We start from the raw sequence: 17,701 nt of genomic DNA, 5'->3' as shown, positions 1-17,701 counted from the left end.
CATGGACGAAGGAGCCTAGAAGGCTGCAGTCCATGGGGTCGTTAAGAGTCGGACACAACTGAGTGACTTCACTTTCACTTTTCACTTTCATGCATTGGAGAGAAATGGCAACCCACTCCAGTGTTCTTGCCTGGAGAATCCTAGGGACGGGGGAGTCTGGTGGGCTGCTGTCTATGGGGTCGCACAGATTCGGACACGACTGAAGTGACTTAGCAGCAGCAGCAGCAAGGTTTCAAAAGCTTAGCCAGCTACAGTTTTGTATTGTGTTAGTTGCTTCAGTCGTGTCCTACTCTTTGTGACCCCATGGACTGTAGCCCACCAGGCTTCGCTGTCCATGGAATTCTCCAGAAAAGAATACTGGACTGGGTTGCCATTCCCTTCTCCAGGGGATCTTCCCAACCCAGGGATCGAACCTGGATCTCCTACATTGCAGGCAGATTCTGAGCCATCAGGGAAACCTTTTGTGTTGTATTGACTTGGTGTTGGGTGACTGCAAGTCCTGCTCATCCAGAATGGTCCCGACTTACACGGACTGTCCCACTGTTGGTATTAATAGCTCCCTTTGCTCCCCAAAGTGTCCCAGATCAAGGAATAAATCACCGCCACCCTAGCTGGAAGATCCCTGGGGCATCTGGACTTAGCGCTTTGCCCTGACCTTCTCAGGCATCACGTTCACACATGGCCAGGCAGCTCTGGTTGCTCATCTAGTCTCTTTCTTCTGCCATGTCCTTGTGAGAATGACAGCAATGAGGATGCTTAAGTGACCCCTGGGAGAGCTGGGGCAGTGTGTCTGTTAGGGAGAGCACAGGCTCTGGTTTCTGTCTGACCCCAGTTCCAATGCAGACCCTGCCACTTACCCACATAAACTACTTCACCTCCCTAAGCCTCAGTTTCCTCATCTGTGAAATGGGGGCAGTAATAACAGCAACTTCACAGCCTGGGTTTGAGGATTAATGGAGTGGATTCAGGGCAAACCACTTAGCACACAGCTGACATTCACACTGGCAGTTACCATGGTGCATGTGAGGAGTGTTTGGAATTAATTAACCTGTGGGGAAACTGTCATGGTCTAAGATATTTGAGGCAATTTGAAGGCAAAATCATTGGTCGGTGGTGATGTCATGGCCCGACGAGTTTGAAGGCATGATACCTGGGACTGGCCTCGTGCTCAGGAGCACTGGTGCTGTACCCAGGCTGAGTGGGAGCTCTGGTGAGATGGGATGGGGGTGGGGAGACCCGCTGTAATTTTTGTGACTCTGCACTTGTCTCACTGAGGAGGTGGGTTTGGAGTTGAGTTGCTAGAGTGGGAGGTGGCGGGTTGTTTGGGGTGCACTTTGGGATTTCACTAAGATGTATTTTACCAGAACTGCATGCTGTCGGGGTAGAGACAAGGCCCAAGGGCAAGGAGAGGAAAGCAGGAGGCAGGTGAGCTTTCCAGGACACTTGGGACATGTAGATTTGTGGGCACTGTTCAGGCCACCCAGGGAAAGCTCTCAGAATGCAGTGGTTTAGAGGTACCAGGACCTGAAATCTAGCTGAGTCTCTTTAGGACCCAGCGGCTCTCCACCTTGGCTGTATTTCAGAAGTCCCCAAGGAGCTTAAAAGAGGCCCTCAGTCCAGACTGCACCCATGAGCCAATTAAGTCAGGATTCTTAGAGTGGTTGCAGCCATCAGAACTCAATAATGTCTGAGCTCAGCCTTCATTCTGAAAATTAGGATCAGACCCATTTGTGACTGAGTACTCATTCTTCCTAGGAGCAAATGCAGATAATGCTGGAAAAGCACTTTGGAAGTCATCAGGGACCATGTAGTTATAAGGTCATAACCATCAATCCATCCATCCCACGGTACTGCATCCAGCTGACAAATGGGTCTCCTTGGACAACCTCGCAGCCCTCCCTGCCAACATCTACTCTTTGGATAGTTAGAACCCCATGTCAGGTCATGCATGGCTGTAACGGAGCAGATGCCAGATGAGAAACAGCGCCCTGGGGTCTTCAGGATGCGGGCCTGGAGTCTGCACTGATTGAAGCTTGCAGGCAACACTGTGGTGATAGCCTTCCTGTGGTCCGCAGCTCTGGGTTGGTGGGCCAGCTCTGTCACCACCGGCCACACAGCTTCCCCAGTCTGGGCCTCAGTTTCCTCCTTCATCTCCGGGGCTCTGTGTGCCTGCGGGCGCAGATTACAGTGAGAAGTCAGTGCAAGGCTTCTGCTTGACCACACGCTTTTCAGCCACGCTCCTTGGAAGCCCTTGAATCAGGCTAGGGGCTCCTTTTTTAATTTTGACATAGCAAACTAATGATCTACTCTGATCTCTGGATCTTTATTTGCTTTTCTATTTCCCTGCATTACTGGGGGTTGATGGTTCTCAAAGTTCTTAAGAATTACTGGCCAAGCTTTTTTAAATGTACTTTCCCAGTTTCAGTAGGTAGGAGGTGGCAGGCCTAGGAATCTGCATTTTCTCAACTGTCCTTGAGGGAAGTGTGATCTGGGTGATTTGCCCAACCCAGAGCTTGGTTCCCATCCTACCTCTTTCCACCCTGTCTCATTCATCCTGACACCCTCACTCATCACATCACCTCTGGGCCCCTGGACTTGGGCTTTGGAGTAAATGACCAGGTTGGACCTTGGCTCTGCCACTTACCTTTTTATACAGTTCGTGAGATTCTCACGGCAAGTATACTGGGGTGGTTTGCCATTCCCTCCTCCAGTGGATCATGTTTTGTCAGTCCTGTCTGTATTGGGTGGCCCTGCACAGTATGGCTCATAGCTTCAGTGAGTTACACAAGCCCTTTTGCCATGACAAGGCAGTGATCCATGAAGGGAGATCCAATGCTCTGGCCACCTGATGTGGATGGCAGACTCATTGGGAAAGACCCTCATGCTGGGAAAAGTTAAAGGCAGAAGGAGAAGAGGGTAACAGAGGATGAGATGGTTGAATGGCATCACCCACTCGGTGGACATGAACTTGGGCAAACTCTGGGAGACAGTGAAGGACAGGGAGGCCTCGTGCGCTGCAGTCCATGGGGTCACAAAGAGTCAGACACGACTTGGTGACTGAACAACAACAACTTGCCACTTATGGCTGTGGGACACAGGACAAGGCGTTCTTCCCCCTTGAGCCTCAGTGTCCTTGACTATGAAATGGGGAGACAGCACAGGGCTCAGTATGTAGCCAGGGCTACATTTTCCTGTGCCTGCCTGGGCTCTGTGACTGCACAGCCTGTGACTTCCTCTGATCCCGGCGCTGGCTGGCCCCCAGCCTCTGCCCCTTGCCCCGTCTCAGACACTGCCCCCCATCCTTGTGTGAGTTTTCAAGCTGACCCTCCATCATGGCTGATACTTGGGGAACAGGGAGCAGCCTTGTGTTGGGTAGAGCAAGCTCAGGCTGGTGTGGAAGGTGAGAGGATGTTCAGGATGAATGACCATGTCTAAACCTAAACCCAAGGGATTCTGACTAATGGCCATGAGCTGCAGAAGGGACACTGTGATGAACAGGGATTTGTCTCCAGCTCTGTTGGTCTTGGGGCCCTGCTCTGAGCTGTTAGGATAGTAATAGACAGGATAAGGGTGATACTGTAAGATGCAGTTGCTAAGCATATGGCCGTTTGCAAGGCTAATGCTAAGCGACTTGCATCTTTAACTTATTTAATCTTCACATCAGCCCCATGAAGCTGTTAGTATCTCCATTCTAGAGATGAACGAGCCGAGGCCCAGGTAGATAGGACTAGACTTGATTCCAGGTCTGTTGCTGTGGTTACACCCACTCTCCTCTATTGCCTTATTCATCATTAGGACTGGCAGGGCTGGAAGCTCATAGCACATTACAATTTTCAAAACACTTTGTATACAAAGTATCTGAATTGATTCTTAGAACTAACACTCTTCACTGGGTACTTCTTATGAATAACTTTATTGTAGTACTATTTACATAGCACAAAACTCACTTGTTTTCACTGTACAATGGAATACTCTTTAGTAAATTTACAAAGCTGTGCAACGCAAGACCTGTGTCACCAGAGTCCAATTTTATGACACTCCCATCACCAGGAAAGTCACCTGTGTCACTTGCTGTCACTAACCATTGTTATCCCAGTGCCAGACAACCACCATCTACTTTCCATCTCTAGGGATTTGCCTTTTGTGGGTGTTTAATATAAATGGAATCATATGACACATGGTCTTCTGTGCCTGGCTTCTTACACTTGGCAGAATGTTGTTGAGGTTCATCCGTGTTGTTATAGGTGTCAGTACTTCATTCTTTTTTTTTTTTTTCTCCCTTGGTGGGGTTGTATTCCATTGTATGCATTTACCACTTTGGGTTTATCCATTTGCCAGTTGACAGGTCTGGCTTGTTTTCAGTCTTGCCACCAGGCTCTTGTGACATCTTATAACTGAGTGCTAAGAGTTATCACTGTCCTCATGTTACAGCTGAAATGTCTTGCAGTTAACCTGCTAGGACGTGTCAAAGGCGGATTTGAACCCCATCAGCCCATTTCCAAATGCACTTTATGTTTCCTGAAAACAACCCCCGGCTTCAGCTATAAGCCCGGGCAGCCGCTTTCCCATTCATCTGTGAAGATCCCTTCTCCGTGTGCTCCTCAGGGATTCCCAGGGAAGGGAAGCCACCTCCCACCAGCCCGCTGCTGCCAGCCCAGCAGCAAGAACATCCAGAGGCTCCAGAGGCCTGGAAATCGATTTCAATTGAGTAGTGGCTCAGTCTGTCCTAAGAGACAGAGGCTAATTTCCTGCAGTGAGGAGGAGGACAGTGATGTGTGGTTTGGGCTTGACCCAGCTCCCCAGGGTAGGAGAGCTGGGAGCACACTGAAACCCTGCCCGTGACTCTCTGATGTTAATTTTAAAAGCTCTGAAGTGCTGAGAAGCCAGACCCAGAAACAAGCAGCTTCAGGACACACAGAGTGTTTTCCGGTCTGTTTCTCTGTCCGCAGAGTTAAGGGAGACAGTGCTGCCTGTTTTGGGGACTGATTGCTCATAGCATCACCTGGGACATCCACTGACTCAGGTTTCTGACCCCCCCAGGGCAGGACCCCTCCAAGGTCCTGGGATCAGGCCATGGCTGGGGAGGAGGGGGCAAGGCTGGGGTCCCCATCTGTGTGGCCCCTGCCCAGTCCAGCTCTGTGTGGTCATGGGCAGGGGGCAATATCTGGACTCACCTTGTCCCCCCAGGTTTAAAAGGCCTGCCACAGGGAGGCAGGGTTGAGTGGGAATAAGCGCCTGCCTGGAGCCATCCCAGGGTGATGTGTGGTCCAGTGTGGGGTTCACATTGGCCTATGTGAATGCAGTCTTCAACGTCATGGGAGGACCCTGGTTAGAAACGGAAGTGTGGGTGTGATGGGGGTCCCCATACCCCTCACCCCCATGCCTCAGCTGTGCTGAAATCCTGTCTCAAAGCAGCTGCCTTGGGAGGACACCTATCTCTTCAGGGGGGCGGCATGGGTTGGGGATGGGCATGGATAGGGACTCCTGCCAGACCTGGTGGGACCCTGGCTCTGTTGCAACCATGTGACCCTGGTCTAGGAGCTTCAGCTTTCTGAGTCTCAGTGTTCACACATGTAAAATGGGGACTGGATGCCTACCCTGCCTCCCACTGTGTTTCCAGCATCCTTAGGGGAAAAGAAAGCACCTTGTGCCTCGTGCCTAAGAGGTGCACTGTGGTCAGCTCAGGTCGCTATTTTTCTGGCTTTCTTCCCAGGCCCCAGGAAATGGCAACTGTGGGCACCTGCACGGCCCAGAAGAGGAGAGAAACAGTTCTGTCTAAGCCCTTGGAGTCTTGAAATGCTCACTACTTTGTTTCCTCCAAAGATTATATATTCATTTTGTCTGGTGATTATAAATCAAAGGCCCAAATATGCAGAAAACCATTTTCATAGAGATTTTAATGAAGTCAAAGGGAGCCAGAGTGAAAAATGGAATGAGGAATCACAAGGATTCTCCTCTCCTGGCTGTGCCTTTATGACGCTGAGAGGAGCTGTTAAAGACACCACGAAGTGAGTCTTATGCAGCCTTTAAAACTCATATGAGAAGCCTTCCCTGGTGGCCCAGTGGTTGAGAGTCCACCTTCCAATGCAGAGGACCCAGGTTCCATCCCTGGTTGGGGAACGAAGATCCCACATGCCTTGGGGCAACTAAACCCATCACAGCAACTAGAGAAAGCCTGGATACCTCAACGAAGACCCAGCACCACCAAAATAGGGGAAATAGGGCAAAAAACTCATTGAACAGTTTGTAATGATGGGAAATACTATCAATATAATGTGAAGTGACACGAGCTAGGCATGTGGCTTTTCAGTATAATCATAGCCCCTTCATATATTTTGAGTGATAATGTATAACTTTGCATCTTTAACTTATAAACATACAAATATATAATGTATAAAGATAATTTCAACTTAAAAATATTGGTTACTAACATCTATTTACTAAAATAAATGTTTATCCTTAATTAGTCCCCACTTTCTTGGGTGCTCACTGTGTTCCATCCAGGTTCTGTGAACAACCAACCCTTGCTGTGTCTCATCTTAGGGAACCCTCCCAACAACCTTTTAAGGCAGATTGTCTTCTTCTCCCCATTTCACAGATTAGGAAATGAGGCTGAGGAAGTTTAGATGACAGGCCTAAGGTTGCATGGATAGGAGGTGAAGTGGCCAGAGCAGTACCAGCACCTCTGCATCTTTGACCATCCCATGGGATTGTAGAATCTTAGTTTCCTCAACCAGGGATCAAACCTAGGCTCACATCACTGAAAGCACTGAGTTTTAACCACTGGACTGCCAGGGGATTCCCTGGTCTTTACACTGTTTTATGGGCCCACACTTCTCTGTGCTATGGGCTTGCTTGGTGGCTCAGACAGAAAGGGATTTGCCTGCAATGCAGGAGACCCAGCTTCCATCCCTGGGTCGGGAAGATTCCCCTGAAGGAGGCAATCGGCTAACCGCTCCAGTATTCTGGCCTGAAGAATCCTATGGACAGAGGAGCCCGGCGGGCTACAGTCCATAGGGTCACCAAGAGCCGGACAAGACTGAGCGAATAATACTTTCACTTTTCTTCCCTGTACTATAGATAATGCACCTCACATGTGTCGATACAGAAGGGGGATGGAGAGACTTGAAAGTCCTAGGATGTGATGCGAGGTGACATGAGACAGAACCCAGCAGGGCCACACGGGGACACAGAATCACATGGACCAGGACCCCAGGGGCCAGGCTCAGGGCACAGCTGTCTGTGGGTGACACAGAGTGGGGCCACAGCTACCTTCGCTCTTCCTGGGACCCCTGTAGTGGATGTTTCATTTGTGCCATTTTAAAACTTGGAGGAACCCAGGGGAAGAAAAAAAAAATCAGTCAATTCATTTTTAAAAGGACCAGCACAGAAAATCAAACTAAACGAATGATTTTCCATCACAAAGCATTGTGTCATTACAAAATAAAAAAAGACTAGAAAAGGCCTTCTTCCCACAGTGATGAAACTGCGGTGGTTGGTTTTACAAAGAAAACAGAATTCAGCTGAACGTGCTGTGAGAGTGTGTGAAAAATAGATGTCAAGGCTTTTGAAAAGCTTGAAGCAGTAATAACCACAGAGCATCAGCAGCTAGGATTTATTAAGCACTTACTATATGCTGGGCACTGGGCTGGGAGTACCCTCTCAGAGATCACTGTGGTCACAATGATTTCATGGGGATGGGGGTAATGACTGGGTCTTTATTGGTGGCTGGCCTCTGTAGTGGGCAATGCCTTTGCTCAGTTAGAATCACACCGTCTCCAGGGAGATGAGGAAATAGACACAGAGAAGAAAAATAAACAGCTGCTTCACAGTGTGGGATGGGCACCATGGTTATCTCTGTTTCAGCAGATAAGACATGAGTGGCTGAGGCAGGTGAAGTAACTAGCTCAAGGTTCAGAGGTACACGCTCAGTAGACATCAGTGGAATGAGAAAATAAATAGTTTTCTTACACATGGTATTTAGAAGCGTTTCTTTACAAGCCTTGGTTTTTGCTGTTTGGCCTGGGCACTGGAGTTCATCTTAACTTGAACCACATGGGCACTTAGTGTGGGGAGTTTACCATCACACTCTGCCAAGACCAAGGCTTTTTTTTTTTTCCTTTGAGCTTAGTTGCTTTACTATTGTTGTGTTAGTTTCTGCTGTATAGCAAAATGAATCTACTATATCCACTCTTTGGGGAGGCTTCCCTGATGGCTCAGATGGTAAAGAATCTGCCTGCAATGCAAGAGAGTTGGGTTTGATCCCTGGATTTGGAAGATCCACTGGAGAAGAGAATAGCTATCCACACCAGTATTCTTGCCTGGAGAATTCCATGGACAGAGGAACCTGTCGGGCTACAGTCCATGGGGTTTCAGAGTCAGACACGACTGAGCAACTAACACTTTCCCATTTAGGTCACCACAGAGCATTGAGTAGAGTTCCCTGTGCAATACAGTAGGTTCTCATTAGTTATCTATTTTATACATAGTACCAATAGTGTAAATGTGTCCATCTCAGGTTCCCAATTCATCCCACCCACCTCCTTTCCTCTTTGGAGTCCATACGTTTGTGCTCGATGACTGTGTCTCTATTTCTGCTTTGCAAATATCATCTATACCATTTTTCTAGATTCCACGTGTATGCGTTAATATATGATTTTTTTTCTCTTTCTGACTACTTCACTCTGATGATAGTCTCTAGGTCCTTAATGACAGCTTCGGCTGAAACTTGAGAGGAAAGGGTGCGTGCAGACAAGCAGGTAGCTTTATGTGAAGTCGGTTGAAACCAGGCTAGTGGTTGAAGAGCAGGCAGCTCACTCAGCTCCTCTTGAGGCTGGGCCTGCAGGTGGGGGTTGGGAGACTGGGAGCAAGTACCTACCCAACTGTGCTGAACCTGCAAGAGAGTGGCCCCCAGGGCCTGGCTGGGTCAGGAAGGTGTGGTGGGCTCCCTGGGACCTTACCTGGGATAAAGGCTGGGGGAATAGGGTGCCAGGTGGAGAGACAGTAAGTGCAAAAGTCTGATGACCAGGAGGAAGCTGATGTTTTACAGGGTCTGGTGAATTTCTGGTTCCTGCCTGGCCATGAGTGTGGGAACTATAGATGGGGGAGGGTTTTGTTTCTTTTGTTTTGCTTCTTAACTCAGATTTTCTGTCTCTCTGGGCCCTGATAGGCTGCTCATTTGGAGTTCTGATCCCAGGAGACAGCAGGTCAAAGCCAATTTTAGTTTAGTTTAGTTTCAGGCGCTTGACGTTTTATTGAAGTCTAGTTGGTTTACATTCTTGTGTCAGTTTCAGGTGTGCAGCAAAGTGATTCAGTCATGTGTTTTTTTCAGATTAGTTTCCATTATACGCTATTGCCAGATGTGAGTGTAGTTCCCTGTGCTCTACAGTAGGTCCTTGTTGTTTATTGTCTACAGTGGCGTGTATCTGTTAATCCCAAACTCCTAATTTATCCCTCCCTCTTTCCCCCTTGGTAACCATAAATTTGTTTTCAAAGTCTGTTCATCTGTTTCTGTTTTGTAAATAAGTTGATTTGTATCATTTTTCAGAATTCCACATGTAAGTGATACGGTATATATTTGTCTTTCTCTGTCTGACTTACTTCACTTTACATAAAAATCTCTAGGTCTATCTACACGGCTGCAAATAACATTATTTCATTCTTTTTTTGGCTGAGTAATATTCCATAGTATATATGGACCACATCTTTATCCATTCATCTGTCAACGGACGTTTAAGTTACTTCCGTGTCTGTGCTATTGCACATAGGGCTGCTGCTGTGAACACCGGGGTGCATACATCTTTATTTTGAATTAGAGTTTTCATTCAAGGGCAATTTTAATTTAATGTCGTTGTCCCCTTTACCTGGGATCGGGGGCAGGGAATATGAGTTTGGTTTGATGATTAAGAGCACAGGGTGGAACAGTTGAAGAAGGCATGGAAAGGGCCAATGAGGCACTTTGTTCTCCAGTGGCAAGGATGGGGTGACTCAGATCAGCTCATCAGGGTGACCACCCCTCTCAGGTGCCCTTAGTCATCAAATGTGGGGAAGGGGCTCAGAGTCTGGGACCAGTCCATTTCCTGTTTCTGACTTCCACCATTTGCTTATTCCTCTTCTTGTTCCACCAAGGGTATGAGGCAGCAACATGTTAAAGGGAACAGGATAAAAAATAATAAGAGAAATCTGAAAGATAGGAAAATAAGAATAGAAAATGAGCTGAATTTGGTGCGAAAGTCGTCCACAGGATGCACTGTACCAAAAGGTCTATCCATTTCGTAGGTGGTGGGGCACTGGTTTGCTTCTGAAAGAGGTAAAGGCAGCCACCTGAGGACTCTCTCTGCTGCCTTAAAGGACATTCTCATCGTCAGTATGAGCAATCAGCAGCAAGTTTCATGGAGATTTTCTTACGAAATACCTCAAGGCTAGAAGGTTTCCCCAAAGCACAGTTCAGGGAAAGCAGTTCTTCAGGATTCAAAGCAAATTAATGTCTGTGAGAGATATTTATAAATGGCTGGATATAATTATTGTTTCAGCAGGGATTTATGTATCAGAGGATTAGGTCTTGCTAAGTCTGGTTTCTAAAGTCAGAAATACTGTTAAAAGCTGGGCTTCTCGACAAAGATTTCCCCTAACTGCCTTCAGGAACTGCCTAGTCCTCTGAAATGAAGCGATGAGGGCAATGTGCTTAAAACAGTGTCTGGCACTTGGTCAATGTTTGTTTTAAGTCTGTTTGTTTTAAGTTGAAGTACGGTTGGTTTACAACGTGTGTTAATTTCTGCTGCACAGCAAGGTGATTCAGTTATATATATATATATATATACACACACATATATATATGCACATTCTTCTAATCTTTTCCATATGGCTTATCACAGCATGTTGAATACAGTTCCCTGTGCTCTACAGTGGGACCCTGGTGCTTATCCTGCCTATGTGATCATCTGCATCGGCTCACCCTACACTCTCTCGGCATCCTTCTCCCACCTCCCTTCTCCTTGGCGACCACAAGTCTGTCCTCTGTGTGGGAGACTATTTCTGTCTCATAAATACGTTCATTTGTGTCATAGCTCAGGTTCCACACATAAAAGTGGTGGAATGTGGCATTTGTCTTTCTCTGTCTGACCTACCTCGCTTAGCAGGATAAACTCTAGGTCCCTCCGTGCTGCTGCAAGCGGCACTTTTTCACTCCTTCTTCTGGCTGCGTAGTGGTCCAGTGTACATATGCCCCGCATCTTCTTCATCCATTCATCTGCTGATGGGCAGTTAGCTTATCTCCTTGTCTTGTCTATTGTGAATAGTGCTGCTGTGAACTAAGGGGTGCATGTATCTTTTTGAATTACAGTTGGATTATAGTTTTCTCCTGTTAAGTTTGTTTCTGATGCTGTGGGGTGAGAGCTAGTGTGCTGAGATGAAGTCCATTTGCTATATAACAAGAAATTCTTTGCTAAAAAGAAGCCCATTTTAGGAGCATTGTGTGGAGGGTATGGTGCTGCTAGCAGGTAGATTATGGAGAGGTTTGCTGCAGAGCAAACATGGAACCTAAGACGTCCTAACATGTTTGAGGGTCAAGAAAAAGTCATAGTTAAGAAAAAGGCAGGACTCTGACAGCAATGTGTAGAAAGAAGAGAACCAGGTGACTGAGTGACAAGCCGGTGCCTGCATGGCTGTACTTTTTCAGTGGTGAAGGCAAAGCTGCTTTCCTGTGTTCCCAGCCCTGGTGTCCTGGAAAGTCACCTTCTAGTCACCCTGCAGATCAGGATAGAGGTACCGCTTAAGCCTGCCTGGTATTTGAGGGCTTTCACAGTATCATTTGAGAAAGGAACACTCTTCTTAGCTGTGCCATTTATTCTAAATGACACCAGACACTTCCTATCCTTGAAATATTGGTTGCCACCTCAAGAGATCACAGAATGCTACTGCTGGAGACATCCCAGGGTCCTCCCCAATGTCCCTGCATCCTTATCTTACAAAGGGAAAAGGAGGCTGAGGCCCAGCCAGGGATAGTGAACTAACAGTAAATAAGACCGCTAGCCTGGAGGCTGACTCCCACCCAGTGCAGCCCACTCACAGATGCGATAATCACTAAGTGAAATATTGCAAACTGCCTCAGTGTGCGCAGTAGGGGATTGTTTAAATAAATGACAGTACATTCTTACAGCCAGATGTATGGGTGGAAAAGTTTTAATGCAGACCATTAAAAGGGAATGAGGTAGACAGACTTTTATTGATGTGTAAGGATGTCTGTGACATATTGATGAGAGAAAGAAGCTATTTGCAGGCCTGCATTTTGTGTTTGTTATTGTACAACAAAATGTAACAGGTGATTCCCTTGATTTTAGATTATATTTACTTTCTTCTAAAGTTTTGTGCAGCATTCAACTTTTGTTTCTTTCAATATGTGGATTTGTTGTGATAAAAAAGATGCATACGTTCATTTTGAAAACAGCTAATTGCCCTTGTAAAATCTATGTTTAAAGTTACCAAGAAATACATGTTCATAGCAGAAACTTGGAAAACTGTTTTATAACTAGAAAGATAAAAGCCAATCCCATCCACTCCTACCATTCAGAGTATCACAGGTGATTGTTTGCTGTGTATCTTGCTGGGATTTATAAGAAGAATCACTTCTGAAAACTGCATACCATTCAATCTGATCTGCATACCAGAATTTACTCATTGGTTTTTCCAGATGTCGGATATTTAGCTCTAGTTTTTCCTCATAACACACATGGTGAAGGGCATCCTGGTGCATATATGCTCGTTGTCTACACTATATTCTTAGCAGTTCTTAAATGTGGGTCTCCTCGTTTCTGGGATCAAAAAAGTACAGGCGTTGGTGCAACCTCAGTACCTATTTCCTTTTTAAAGTTATTGCTTTGAAAAGCAACCTATCCATTTACACTCCAGTTCAAAGTAAGGAGGAGTTTGATTCCAGTCTCATCGACATGGCAACTCTTTTAAAATTATTTACTAAACTAAGTAGGCTTCCCAGGTGGCCCAGTGGTAAAGAACCCTCCTGCCAATGCAGGAGACGTGGGTTGAATCCCTGGGTCAGGAATATCCTCTAGAGGAGGAAATGGCAACCCACTCTAGTATTCTTGCCTGGAAAATCCTATGGACAGAGGAGCCTGGTGGGCTACAGTCCGTAGGATCACAAAGAGACAGACCCCATTGAAACGACTGAATATGTACAAACACACACACTAAACTAATCATCTGAGCTACTAGCGGTCTGTAAATCAGGAGGCTGGTGCAAAGCTCTGAGGCACTGTGGGGATCATCTAAAATTAGCTTCATAACTTCTGCAACCCTTCCTTTACAAAGGCATCCCAATATTTCAGATGTCTGCATTCCAGTGCAAAGGCATCCGGAAGTACTGGATGGAAAAGCCAAATATTGTAACTTAGAGACCAAGGCAATTCTTCCTAAACCCATATGGTATTGGTGTGTGTGGTAAAAGGGAGGGTGGATTTAAGTAGTTTTAAAGTTTACCTAAAGGATGAGCTGATAAGAACTACCAAGAAATTTTTGAAAAATAGGACAGGTGAAAGAAAACTTGTCTTCCCAGATATTAAGCTGTCAGCGTTGCATAAAAATAGAACTAAAGATAATGTAGGCCAGTGTTTATCTGATTTAAGGATGAAAGAAGGACTTAATAAACCCAAAATAATGAAGGGAAGCTACAAAAGAAAAGTAGATTTTAAAGTTATATAAATCAGAAAGCATCACGAGCAAAAATTTAATGTCTTTGGTAAGTTAGAGCACATATTTTTATCATATAGGAAGAAGAGTTAATATTCCTAGTTATTCATTCATTTAACATGTACTGAATGCTTGCAACTGTTTGTCAGTGTTATACATGCTGGGAATTCTGTTAAGTATTAAATACTTTTATATTTCTGTTAAAAAAAAAAAAAGATAAGACCCTAGTGGAAAAATAGGCACAAACATAAGCAATTTACTAAAGAAAAGATAGAAATAGCCAATAAGTATATTAAAAAAAAAAAAAAAAAAACCCTACCTCCCTAATAGTCATGAGCAGGCAGATTAATTCAACAATGAGAAATAACTTTTCCTTCTAAAATAACTTAAACATTTTAGAATAGTTCAGCTGTGTTTTGGCCCATTGAAGGAAAAACTAGCTGAAACATTTTGGAGGAAAAAAAATTTTTTTTGAAGTTTTTTTCATGTGGACCATTTTAAAAGACTTTATTGAATTTGTTACATTACTGCTGTTTTATGTTTTGGGTTTTTGGCCACAAGGCATGTGGGATCTTAGCCTCCCGACCAGGAGTGGAACCTGAAACCCCTGCATTGGAAAGTGAAGTCTTAACCACTGAACCGCCAAGAAAGTCCCAATAATTTGATAGTATTTTTTTTAATGATTAAAAAAATTCATGTAATTTGATCTAGAAATCCTAGGTCTTTATCCTAAGCAATGAATCTGAGACGCAGCCAAGTTTAAACTGACAAGGATGTTTATCATAGCCCTGTCATCACACACACAAGCACACAGATACAAATGGGAATCAGTGTACAACCTTAGTAAATTAAGGTGCATCTATTACATAGTCATAGAATATGACATATTACATAGAGCATTACATGGACATCAGAAACTTTGTTTTCTAAAAATATTTAATGACATATTACTAGGCATAAAAAGAAAGTTGTAATACACTGTGAATGTTTAAATTCTGTTTTTAAAAGCGCACAGTGTTCCTATATATGTGTGTATTTAAAGGACTGAACAGTTGTGGAAAAAATTTGGAAAGATGCACAGCAACATGATGACTTTGGGGAGGAGCCTCTTATTCCTGTTTTACAACCAATATTCTATTTTAAAATTTTTGCTATGAGGAAGTAATGCTTTTGTAAATAGCAGCTGTTTTAGGATGTTAACATAAGATAAAAATTGCAACTAACATGATACATAGGCGGGTATACTGACTAGCATTATGATGATTTAAATTTTGAACTATATTTTTATTCTTGTCCGTATTTTCTAAATTTTATACAACAAATAAGTAACTTTTTTAGTCAGGAAGTAAACCACCGCCACTATTATAAAATGCCTGAAAATTTTAGGTGACCCTTTCAGTTATTTTTGCATTTTGGTGCCCCCAAACTCAGGAAACAGGATAAACTTACTTCAAACCATGGTTAGTTATTTCCAAACTGTTCTCTTTGACCTCTAGACACTTTTTCTCATGAAATACTTCTAGATTTGAAGCAATGGGTCCAATTGTTAATCTGAAAAAAAGTGCAAAACATTATCACTCTTTCACATGCATTTCTAGACATTTTTGAATACTCTGTAATATATTTGTTGCACTGGAGGATAAAGGATAACATATGAACATAGTATTTGAAATTTTAACATGTTTAAAATTTTTAAATTTTTTTAATTGGAGGATAATTGCTTTACAATATTGTGTTGGCTTCTGCCATACAACGATGTGAAGCAACCATAAATATACATATGTTCCCTCCCTCTTGAACCTTGCCCTTACCCTCCATCCCATTTCACCCCTCTAGGTTTGGCGGAGTTATTAACAGAGGACAAGCAGGTTGGAAACTGGTTTGACAATTTCTTATCCAGTTAAACAAGCATCTAACTCAACTCAAGAATTACATTTCTAGGTATTTACTCAAGAGAAATGAAAGCATATGTCCAGACATAGCTTGAGCACAAATCTTCACAGCAGTGGTGCTCATAAATCCCCAAACTGGAAACAACATCAACAAGAGACAAACTGGGGTGTATCCATATTTCACAACAGCAAAAAAAGAACCAAAAAAATTCAGCAGTACAACAACCTGATGAATCTCCGAAGATGGCGCTGAGGAAAGAGGAGAGACACAAATGCGTGCTGCACAATTTCATTTTTGTAGAATTCTGGAAATGACAAAATAAGTCAGCAACAGAAAGTTGATCAGAGGTTGCCTGGGGCTGGGGTGCAGGGTGTGACTGCGCAATGCAGGAGGGAGCTTTCTGGGGCAAGGGATATGTTCTGTAACTTTTTTTTTTTTTTTAGACATTCTGTGTCTTGATTGTGGTGGTGATTATATTTGTTAAAACTCAGCTGTCCATTACAATGGGTACATTTTGCTGTATGCAAATTTTACCTCTACAAAGTTGTTGTTTACATGAGTTTATTTTGTGCAAAGGGGCTTTCTGAGTGTGGGGTCCTGCAGGGGTCCCATGCACCCATGAAGCTGGCCCTGATTCTGTTTCCTGACCGTTTCAGATACCTTCACATTGTGTGTGTGTTATGATATATAAATGGGGCCTCCCTACAAATACTTTTTAAAATTCATTTTATTTTTATTTATTTATTTTTTACTTTACAATACTGTATTGGTTTTGCCATAAAATTCATTTTCTAACTCACTAATATGCTGGGATCATCTCCCCACTCCCATAACTCTAGCTGAACCTCCTTCCCCTGAGAGCCCGCCCTTTTGATAGCATTTAGGCTGTTTTCTGTTTCGCACGGGTATCATCACCCAGCCCCCACACGGTATGAGCCTCTATGCACAGACATTTCTAGACCTTTTCCCAGCAACCCAGCCTCTCCCCGCACAGGACACCATCTCGTCAAATAAACCTGAAGATTATTTGCCTTTTGCATTTCTTTTCCCACTTTCTTTTTCTTGAGCTTTAAATAGAGTGAGACAGTCTCTATAATCAGCTTTCTTCAGCTCAGAGGCTTTTACCCCACCCTTCCCCCGGGGGCCCATGAGATCTGATCCTTTGCACCCAAATTATGCATAATTTGAAGGGTTTCAAAGGAAGTCCCCAGGCTAGAAATCAAGGCTCCAGTGGGGTTCCTAGGGTCAAGTGGTCCATGCCCCTGCCTTGGTAGGATTGTCACTGAACATTTGCTGCATTTCCCACAGGCTTATCACATCTGGGAAGGGTTCCCAGCCTCAGGATTTCCAGAATCTACAGCAAAGCAGCCTTAGATCATTGGAGAGGGACACAGCCACATTTCAAAAGAGGGGAAGTCTCAGCCTATATTTTTACCATATACAGCTTTTTTTTTTTTTTTTTCAGCTGTGCCCCTCAGCGTTCGGGATCCTAGCACCCCACCCAGGGATGGAGCCTGTGCCCCTGCATTGGGAGCACAGAGTCATAACTACTGGACCAACAGGAAAGTCCCAACTGTATACAGTTTGTTGCTGGCTTGCACTGGCAATAACCTCCTGGGCCTCCTACCACTGGTTTTGAGGGTCTGCTGAGACAAACCGATGGGCTTAGAGAGTAGATGGGGGCTCACTGTTAGGTCAGTCAACATTTGTCTGCAGTGGTCAGGGCCATTTGAGATGGAAGTGACTGATGGCCTCTGACTAGCTTCATGGCCCCTGCAAAGCCTCCAGGTCCCACATTTCCACCTTTGCTAAACAGTGACGTTTCTGCAGTAGGTGATCTTAAAGGCTCTCTGAGGTTTGCTCTAGGTCCCAAAATGTCAGGGTGCTTGCTACTTCCCTCTAAAATGGGAGGCAATTTCTACAACATACAGGGACTTCCATCTGTCCTGCTGAGAAGTGAAGGGGGTTCCCATGGGAGCAACTGACCAGTGAAACCCAGTGTCTGATCTGGGCTGGATGGGCGGGTCAGGGTCCACCAGCCCAGAACACTCTGGAGAAAGGATCTCAGGCCCCATCTGGACTCAGGTCCCTAGAAGAGCAATTGATC

At 44.8% G+C, this 17,701-nt stretch overlaps 1 long non-coding RNA gene across 1 annotated transcript; it reads right to left on the bottom strand.

Annotated features, from left to right (window-relative positions):
* Nucleotides 1-9,705: 9,705 nt before the first annotated feature.
* Nucleotides 9,706-15,900, bottom strand: LOC121817515 (uncharacterized). The gene is made up of 3 exons (XR_006057464.2): nucleotides 15,820-15,900; nucleotides 15,151-15,252; nucleotides 9,706-10,182 (listed from the first exon to the last, which is right to left on the bottom strand). It is a non-coding gene; the product is annotated as an uncharacterized LOC121817515 (long non-coding RNA).
* Between the last annotated feature and the right edge of the window lie 1,801 nt (nucleotides 15,901-17,701).

Source organism: Ovis aries, chromosome 21 (genome assembly GCF_016772045.2).
Source record: "Ovis aries strain OAR_USU_Benz2616 breed Rambouillet chromosome 21, ARS-UI_Ramb_v3.0, whole genome shotgun sequence".
Lineage (NCBI taxonomy): Eukaryota > Metazoa > Chordata > Mammalia > Artiodactyla > Bovidae > Ovis > Ovis aries.
This window is presented reverse-complemented; position numbering and strand designations above follow the sequence as displayed.